An 8,385-nucleotide genomic window follows, 5' to 3' on the forward strand; every position below is an offset into this window, starting at 1 on the left:
TTCATTTTAGGTATCGTTAAACCTTTGAAGTAAAATTAAAATTGCAAGAAATGTCCATAGTTTATCGATATGACTTTATCGACATGGCTACAGCAAGGTGGTTCCACATTGTTAATCGTACACTAAAGTGGTCCCAGTGACAGCTCGCTTAGACGTAATCTTTAAGTATATCATATCTATGGTTAGAGAGGCGTATTCTGATTATAATAACAGGTTACATCACTCCCACATACCCACACTCCTTGGGTATGATGACATTGATGACCAAATGATGACAATCAAATGACAACTTTGAAGTATGCAAGAAGCTGCACTGCAGTCTAAATTAGTGATTTTTAAAACAATAAACAAATATTCATTTAAAACAATGTAACCACAATAGAACATGAAAACCGTTATTGAACTGAGATACTTAAATTTCTCTTAAAAAATGAACCAACACTAGTAAGGTTTGTTGTTACTTTATTTACAAAGCATAATTGTATAATAACAGAAAGCTAGAAAGTAATACTCTTCCGCACGTGCAAAGAGCATATAATCACTATTACGTTCTACACACGTGCGGAAATTTAGGTATGGGGATCTGGGGATCGATCCTCCCTATGTACAGTCAGCAGCAGAAGTTGCCAAGCGGGCGAGGTGTTCAAAATTACCTTGACATGCTCTTATTCTCTTAACAATAAAGTCGCGTCAAGATCATTTTGAACCCCTCGCCCGCTTAGCAACTTCTGCTGCTGACTGTACTTACCTATGCTTATTCAGTAATTTCTGTAGTACCTAACCTCCTCCCTACTACAGAAATTACTGAAACTACTTAAATAAGGTCGCGCTTAACATATGAAGTTGGAGTCGTGCCAGGGGATCAGATGTCATTAGATCATCTATTCCGAAGGAATAGTTAATTAGTTACTATGTAATTACCTACTGATAAATACCTACCTAACATGTTTATTTTTTCTTCTCAGGCATTATAAATCAAGTCTTTTAAAACTTAACGATACGTAGGTCACTCGATACATTTTGAGATTAAAAAAAAACGCCTTTGTTCTGAGGGACGTATGTGAAGAGGCGTTATCGTGATGCAGCAAGATTCCCCGAAGTCCAGTCTTTGGTCTCCTCTCTCGCACTGCTTTGAAAACTTGCGGCAATGCTACCTACTGTAGTATACCAATCAGAGTTGACTGACCTATAATTTTCCAGCATTGATGTTGATAAATGTCCGCCCCGTGAAAAGAAACTAGCTACCATTTTTTTGCCGACGTTACGAGGTCTTTGTAGTTTTGTTGGTAACTTTCCCTCTGAGAAGACCCATACTGACGATTGCCGCTTGTTTTCCGGGTCATATTGGTAAATCCATGTTTCATCACCTGTAATTATTTCCGATACACGCCGCGATGTCCCGTTGTCGAATCGTAGACGCATCTCACGACACCAATCTACACGAGCCTGTTTCTCAGTATCGGAGAGCAAACGTGGTATCCAACGACAACAGAGCTTCCTTACTCAAAAATGTTGATGTAGAATGATGCTAACGCTCCCCGAACTGAAGCCTAAGATATTCTCTATGTCCTTGTACGTTATTCGTGGATCTTCTCGCACCGACATTTCAGTAGTCCACACGTTTTCTGCAGTTCGTTGAACCATCTAAAAACTGTTGCCTGTGAAGGAGCAGAATCTCCTAACGCTGACTGCAATCGTTGCACACACAATTGTTCAGATAAACCAAATTTAAAATCATAAAATATCATAGCACGCAAATGTTCGCGATTAATGAAATGAAAATGAAATGAAAATCTTTATTTCAGGCAACTAATGGCCCATACATAAATACCTTAAAACTAGCATACATATTATATAAAAATATATTTTATAACTAAACTTTAAAAAACTAAACTATGTCTTTATTTATTTATTTAGTTTTACCTTTATTAATTATATTTACACTCATAATCTATCTTATAAGATCATATACTTCCTTCCATATTATTATTCTTTATTTTCTATTCAATTCTACTTACACCATAGGTACTAGCAATTATTCTGTCCAAATTCTAATACATGTAGTTTACTTACACTCATAGATACATATTTAACATAACTTTAAGCCATTTAGTTTCCGACTAACAGAAGCAAGGGATAATGTATCAAGGGTCTGCCTGAAAACCAGCGTTGTAGTTAATACACTGCAACATTATGCTGAGGCAAGCTCCTATTTAACACTCATGAATATTTCTCCCTTAGATGTGCAACTCAATTTCTTAGTTTTTAAGTGTAAATTTAAGATTTATCTGTAAAATGTGTTACACTATTTGTTATATAACTCTGTCATTTCATGTGATGTTGAATAAAATTGTTCTATGTCTATGTCTAAACACTACATATCACATTATAGCTGCGATGCATTACGCAACCCCGCAGTGTCAGGGAGCCGGCCGCGGAACCGCCGAAACTTGACACCCTTCGGCCAAAACTCCTCCTTGGTGAAGGTCGCTAGATGGTCAGTCGGAACGCTCACCACAAACGAATTAAAATTCGCATTGTGTCGAGATTCCAACTTCGCGACCCTCAGGATGAATCCGGTCTTCGTTTTCACATACTTTACGATGTCATCGACCTTCGTAAGGTAATGTAGACGGGACACATACAGCAGCGTCGACGGTGTTGCAGGATGCAGCAAATGGTTCGGTCCAGTCGGTGCGGTACCACACTGATTCTGACGAGCCGATTTTCTTCTCTTCTCCACCTTCTTGAAACCGTCCTCGTCACATCGCGACTCCCTTAGAGTCGGCTGTGATTGGTCCTTGTGAACAGGATCACGAAGGCTCTGCACCCCTTTCTTCGGCCGCTGCTTAGGCTTGGACACAGCAGGCGGCTTAGCGGCAGTACTAGCGTAGGAACGTTTCGGGGTTAACGTACTCTCCATCCATTAAGCTCCATCGTTTCAAAGAAAAAACGCGGGAACCGTTTTAGAAAAACGACTGTAACATATTCATTTTTTAAATTGGAGCGAATCGGCAACTTGTGTTCTATTTTTAAATATAGCTGGTCAAGCAAATCTTGTCAGTAAAAAAAGGCGCGAAATTCAAATTTTCTATGGGACGATATCCCTTCGCGCCTACATTTTTCAAATTTGCCGCCTTTTTCTACTGACAAGATCTGCTTGACCAGCTATAAATTTGCTTTTTAAAAACATATAATTCAGGTGCGTTCCATTTTCGAATTTCGAGCATCTCAAAACTTATCGAGTGACCTACGTAAGGGGTCATCCATTAATTACGTCACACGTTTAGGGGGAGGGAGGGGGTCAAGAAAATGTGACATATTGTGACATGGGGGAGAGGGGAGACACAAACTTTGTGACGTTACTTTAACTTCATCAGTAACCGAAATTTTTTTTTTTTATTATTTTATTCGCTGTACATTTAAATAACAAGTTTTTAAATTCGTGTGACGTAATTAATGGATGACCCCTAACCTGCTAAATCTAAACATGCTGATCGGAAACGATCATACTTGTGATACCGCTCTATTTAATTTACTGTGCTTAAAACTCTTAACATTTTAAGTTCAAGGTAAAATTGCTTGTAATTTATATTATTTTCTAACAGCATCAACCGGTGTGTAAAAATGGATACATTTAGTACAGAAATCATTAGCAAAAGCTATTCTAGTCTTTCCGGCCAGAACAAGTATGAATGTAACAGAATAGATTATAGTATTACTAAAAGTAATAGCAGCGAAGCCGAAGTATTTAACGATAAAAATATGAATTCTAAAAACACATCTAACCCCACTATCGGACAACTAAGTGCACAAGTCATGAATCTACCATACAATGATTACGAAAAAGTTATTACAGACGAAGCATTTGAAAGCCGTAATAAGTCTTCCTTAAAAGAATACGATATCTTAAAACGAATAAAAGAAGCATATGACGCTTGTTCTTGCAAGATTTGCAGGTGTCTTATGGGGCCAACGACAACACCTCGTGACGAATATTGTGATTGTGAACCTTGCAAATGTAAAGACTGCACACTGAATAGCCTAAGGTTCAATACTATTAACGTACAGTCACGTTCAGGAAATGAGTTTCTCAACGTAAAAGAAACAAGTTGTGATTGCAGGCCTTGTAACTGTATGGAATGTGTTCAGAATTGTAGTTTTAGAAGTAAACCGATCAATTATGACATACCTATTGGAATCAATAAACATTTGGGTCGTCCTAATATAACCACAAATAAAGCTTATTCAAATACGAAATGTGCGTGCAGTAAATGCCAATGCATCATATGTGAATCCCAAGGAAATGCTTTGACTTGTTATTCATCGTTGCGGTATGGAAATAAACCATCTCAAAAGTTAACATGTCCTGAATTCAGTAAATGTTCAACATGGAAAAATCAACATACCTCAGAGTCAATTGATTATGCTACTTGTGATATGTGTCATTTTGAACAATGTGTACGAAACTCTGAACCTCAAAACGATTTAAACAAAATGAATCCGAATAACAATCACGGAGGCTCAAACAAACCCTCTATAGAGCTAAACCCTTTAACACATGAACGCAATGAATACGCACATGTTAAATTCAGACGTGGCAATATATTTTACGTGAACAATGCGAGAACATACGATCCGACTAAAATAATATTACGGCCGAAACAACCTAGAATAAAAGAAAATATAATTGGCTTACCTCTTCCCAAGGATATTAACCAAAATTTAAAGAACAATAGTCAAAGGAAATCGACTCAGTTTGATAAGAATAATACTCTGTTAACTGCAGTTTTCAATACAAATGCCCTTGAACAAAAAACCACGCTTAGCAATGTCTCAGCTGATTTTTATCCTCATTTAAATATACTTGGAGATTTATTACCAATGAATAAAGTACACAAGACAAGTCCATATTCATTTTCGTCGGGATTCAGCTCTACACGAACAACCACCTCATCGTCGGTATTAAAATATCAAAACAAAGGTTGCAGCACACGCACTATTTCCTTACCTGATATAAATATTTTTGACAGTCATACGGAAATTGGTTCAAATTTCAATACTACTGAAGTTCGAAAATCTGTCATATCTAATTATACGACTCAGCATAACATTTATCATTGCTCTAATATTGAATCTGAGTTTAATGATATTGGTGTCAAGTTAGTACGTAAGCTACATAAATATCCAAATGATATCGGAAACCGAGTTGCTGGTAATGAGTTATTTGATCATTTAAACCATTTTTTTACAAAAAGACGGTGTAACGTTGAGCAAACGAATACAGTCAATTATAATAGTATACATAAAACAGTTCTGAATGCTAAGCAATTTACTATTGATTTGACTAAGATTTTACATAAGTACGAAAAAGCTAATTTGGAATTTAAAAGCGTTTCTAAAAAACTGAAAAAGTCTCTGTATATGGTTTTAAATGGTTTCAGCAGTAGTAAATGTGACAGTATTATAAAACAAACAGCGGTTATTGAAGAAAAAAACGGGGCATCAAACGCGAGTACAGAAAACGATCCAAACTCAGACTACTCAGAGCATTTTGAAATTGTTAACCAATCTAAGTTTAAAAATTTAAAAGAAGAGAATGAATTAGTTGAAACGACAAAAAACGTTAACATTGATACACTTAAGAACCATAATAAACATCTAGAACAACAAGAACAAGTGTTAAAAATAATAACAAGAGTAATAAATGAATCACGAGATAATAAAGAAAAAGTATGTGATGAAAGTAGAAATATTGTAATTAAGAGCGCTCTTGTGGATAAATCACAAATGCACGGCATTACAGAACAGGAACCTGTGGATAGTGAGGTAAACTTTTGTAATTCGTCTTTCAGTCAATAGGTAGATGAAAAGAAAAGTGGTACCTATGGAGCATTTCATGAAATTGTCTACCGTTGTCCCGTACGAACGCAAAATTTCTGAAGATTTACAGGTATAAAAGTTTATTTTTCTGCGACAAATGGTCAAAAATATGCACAGAAAAATAATGGCTGCTATTTAACTGATCACCAGATTTAGTAAAATTTAATACCAAAAAAATCTATTTTACCACCCTAAAATCATGAATGATCACCAAATTTATAACACCATTTTAATGTGAAATGATTACCAATTTTATTACATTTTACTATCCTTTTAACGGAAATGACACCAAACTAATCATTATTAACCCAAAAATAGTCAATGATTACCAAATTTCAAACCCCATTTTAATGTGAAATGATAACCAAATTTTTACATCTTGCTATCCTATTAAAGAAATTGACACCAAAATAATCATTGTAAACCCAAAAATAGTAAATGACCACCAAAATAAGAAATCCATTTTAATGTAGAATGATAACCAAATTTTTAAATCTTGCTATCCTACTAAAGCAAATTACTCCAAAATAATCATTGTAAACGCAAAAATAGTAAATGATCACAAAAATTGTAACCACATTTTAATTTAAAATGTGCAAATATTTAATATATCGTTATCCTATTAAATTAATTAATCCACTTCGTCACCTTTTTCTAGTAGCATTTTATTTCTGTAACAGTCGCAGTTCTAACCTAACCTAACCCACTTTTCTAGCAGCATTTTGTTTCTGTAAGGGTCACAGTTCAAACCTAACCTAACCCACTTTTCTAGTAGCATTTCTTTTCTGCAAGGGTCGCAGTTCAAACCTAACCTAACCCACTTTTCTAGTAGCATTTCTTTTCTGTAAGGGTCGCAGTTCAAACCTAACCCAACCCACTTCTCTAGTAGCGTTTCGTATCTGTATGGGTAGCAGTTGAAACTTAATCTAACCTACTTTTTTAGTACCATTTCGTTTCTGTAAGGGTCGCAGTGCTAACCTAACCTAACCCACTTAAGTGATAGCAGTTTAACTTACTTTTCTAGTAGCATAACGAAATGCTACTAGAAAAGTAGATTAGGTTAGGTAGGTATGCGGTGCGGGCTACGGGGGGTTGAGCGGGAGGGGCTAGTAATTTTGGCATCAGTTTACTTTATTTGGTAATATGTATACATTTTTTGGTAATCATAGTGGTTTATTTAGGTGAAAATATCGCATTAATTTGGTCTTCAAGATTTGGTGATCATTAATGATTTTTGGTGATCATTCAATATATTTGGTATTTGAATACAATTTGAAGTGCAGTCGTAATTAAAATGGTGGTACTTTTGTATTTTTAGGCCTTATTTTTTTGGTGTTCAGTAATATTTTTTGGTAAGCATGATTTTTTTATTTAGGGTACCAAAGTATTTTTTGGTGGTCATTATATTTGTAGCCAAAAATAATCATCAGAATTAGACACCAAAAAAAAAGTTTAAATACATAAAAGGAAATGTGTTTGTTTGTACGGGACAGCCCGTGGAATGCTCCCTAGATGTGGTAAAAAGGTAGGAGCTGATTGTAGCTAGGTGGGTAATTTTATTCAAAGTTGTACACTACATTTTTTTTTAAATTAAATTCGATAATTTTACGCTACCTACTTATTTCTAGTAGGTATTTCTAGTAACAAACGTGAATATCTGTAAAGTTGTAACCTTTTCAAGCATTATGATTTATGATTCAGCCACGAGCTCTTTCGATCCTTTGGGAGAGATTTTTATTTTCCTATTAGGATTTTTTTGACGTCGACTGTACAATTCACGCGCTATAAGTACCTACCACCTGACTACCTTTTCGCGAACTGTGCGAGTTTATAACCATAAATAAAAAATACTACCTAGGGGCTGTCCATAAATTACGTCATCGATTTTTGACGATTTTGGACCCCCCCCCCCCCCTATAATCATCCAAAAATCATGCTTCAAATGACCCCATTTCCTCCTACTTCATGCTACCGTCATCCGATGTCCAGACCCCCCCCCCCTAATTTGAAATGACGTAATTTATGAATAGCCCCCTAGCCTAGGTAACTCCAAAATATTGATACTCATATTAATACCTACAATATTTTTCTACTTTTAGGTAGAATTACTAAGAGAGAAGAAAATACGTGATATTTTGAAACAAAACATGATGCTGGATCTTTTTACAGAATAAAATATGTCATCGCCGATGAACATTTGCATGATTTAACTTGTGCAGATTTCCGTTAACACTTCGTTACAAAAGTATAAGTATCTGAAATAAAACATTATTTTACTACTACCTCACATGTTTTAAAAATCACAACATCACTATTTTTTACAACTTACCATAAATTGTAGTTCTTTTTCCAGTTTTAGTTTATTTGCACTTGGGTTTTTTTTTATGACGGAAACAACTGTTTGGAAACACGCCAAACAGAAATATTATTTGTCTACGTTTATAAGTCCAGTGGCCAGTTGGCCACCGATCTCTTATGAATCTTATGATGCACGTACCTATA

At 35.4% G+C, this 8,385-nt stretch overlaps 1 long non-coding RNA gene across 1 annotated transcript; it reads left to right on the forward strand.

Moving 5' to 3' along the window:
* The first annotated feature begins 295 nt into the window (after nt 1-295).
* LOC134794609 (uncharacterized) lies at nt 296-8,133 on the forward strand. Its single transcript, XR_010144692.1, has 3 exons — nt 296-449; nt 3,609-5,829; nt 7,983-8,133. It is a non-coding gene; the product is annotated as an uncharacterized LOC134794609 (long non-coding RNA).
* The last annotated feature ends 252 nt before the right edge of the window (nt 8,134-8,385 follow it).

Source organism: Cydia splendana, chromosome 10 (genome assembly GCF_910591565.1).
Source record: "Cydia splendana chromosome 10, ilCydSple1.2, whole genome shotgun sequence".
Lineage (NCBI taxonomy): Eukaryota > Metazoa > Arthropoda > Insecta > Lepidoptera > Tortricidae > Cydia > Cydia splendana.